Source organism: Colias croceus, chromosome 29, assembly GCF_905220415.1.
Source record: "Colias croceus chromosome 29, ilColCroc2.1".
In the NCBI taxonomy this organism is placed as follows: domain Eukaryota; kingdom Metazoa; phylum Arthropoda; class Insecta; order Lepidoptera; family Pieridae; genus Colias; species Colias croceus.
The window spans coordinates 2927722-2929693 of NC_059565.1; the positions used below are offsets into that span (position 1 = coordinate 2927722).

The 1972-nt window shown below is 33.4% G+C and overlaps 1 non-coding gene across 1 annotated transcript; it reads left to right on the plus strand.

Moving 5' to 3' along the window:
- Window positions 1-139, plus strand: LOC123704486. Its single transcript, XR_006753140.1, has one exon. It is a non-coding gene; the product is annotated as a U4 spliceosomal RNA (small nuclear RNA).
- The last annotated feature ends 1833 nt before the right edge of the window (window positions 140-1972 follow it).

The following is a 1972-nucleotide window of genomic DNA, read 5'->3' on the forward strand; positions in this document are numbered from 1 at the left end:
AACTTTGCGCAGAGGCAATATCGTAACCAATGAGGTTAATCCGAGGTGCGATTATTGCTAGTTGAAAACTTTACCAATACCCCGCCGTGTGGACGTGAAATACCGTCCGCTATGGCAATTTTTGAACGGCCGTAAAGGCCTGATAATTAATAACTAATCATCTTCAAGCGTTTAGCATATTGTGTTAGAATAAGATTTTTTCCGCCCGCGGCTTCACCCGCGTTTTCCAGGGAAAACCCGCATAGTTCCCGTTCCCGTGGGATTTCCGGGATAAAACCTATCCTATGTGTTAATCCACGTTACCTTCTATATGTGTGCTAAATTTCATTGTAATCGGTTCAGTAGAATTTGCGTGAAAGAGTAACAAGCACATACAACCCCTATGGATGACATCTAGGATAGGATTTAGATGAATACATAATAAGTATGTACTAAAAACAGGCTACTCACGTACCTGCAGCAGGAGCAATTTTGAAATTGGACCCTTACTTGGCTCCTTAATAATTGTGATGTGCAAGCAGGGGCAATTTAGAGAACAACTGAATTTTTTCCAATATTGCCCCAGCGGCAGGTACGTAAGCAGCCGGCCTAATTAAACATTATTAGATAATCATTATAAATGTAATACATTTCGAATATAAGTTCTTATAAATATAATATCTTAATTTTCCATTTTCCTTATATTTCCACTATACCAGACTTTGAAGCTTTCTTACACATTAAATGACCAACCATTGCGCCTTCAGGAATTGAAATTAGAATAATATTTCCTCAAACGATAATATACCAATTTTTAATGTTTATCATTGTTTCCTACGTGATCTGAAAAAAATATGGTTATCTAATGTTTTATTTTTAGAATGACATTGTAAGTATAGTAAATAAAACCATTTTATTATATTTATTTAAATTTTGGTATAATAACTTAAAAGCAACTGGACTACAAAAGCAAATCATGACATGATTTTAAAACTGCTTTCCGAACCTGTGGTAAAATTAAATTATGTATTTTGACGATTCAAAAGTGCTTCAAGAAGTCTAGTTGAAAGAGGTACTGTCTTACCACAAAAAAACTTTAGACAGGGTTTAACTTTAAGCGCGGGTTCTCTTTAATTATTATAATCGTAATCTTAATCGTAATTTTCGTTTTGTAGTATTTCACATAGACAACTATTAAAGTGACAGATCCCGGGTTTAAAGTTAGACTGTGATTAAATTGTTTTGTGATAAGACCAAGGATAAGACCATAGTTTTAGTTTGAATCTTTTGAATTCTTCTATTGAAAAATAATAATGATCTACCTATGTCGTCACAAACATTATACAAACTAAAAAGTGAATAGAACCTTCCTTCGTTTGAAATGCAAAAGTGTGTTTGTTTGTTTGTTTGCCTTTCTTTACGTCAAAAAAGAGCAGTTTCATGATATGATAATTGCGTCTGGAGATAGCTAGAAGGCTAGAGATTAGTGATGTGCCGATTATGACTTTTGCCGACTAGCCGACTAGCCGATTAGTCGGTTGTAATAATACCGACTAGTCGGCTAAGCCGATTACGGTTTCGGGGATTTCCGTAACGCTTCGTTTACGGCTGATTCGCGCACAATCGCATACACCGCCTGCGAGCGTGTCGGAACATGTTTTGTTTACTTCGCATTTTTCCTTCATTTTTGCTTGTGTAATGGTCGAGAGCGGTGTTTTAGGGTAAAAAAATATTTTCTTGCTTTAATACATATAACTGAGTTTGTTAATTTATTAAATCTACTTTTTATTTAAATAATAAGAAAAACTTATAAATGTTCATTGAAGATAAGAAGATATTATGTTGTTTTTTATGTTAATTAGGATAGGAACTAATTTTGTTCAATAAATGTCATAATTATGTTTTTTTTTACAAGCAAGTAATTTTAAAAACTGATTACCAAAGGAAAGATTGCTTTACATTTTATAATGTTTAAGACTGATTATAAAATAAA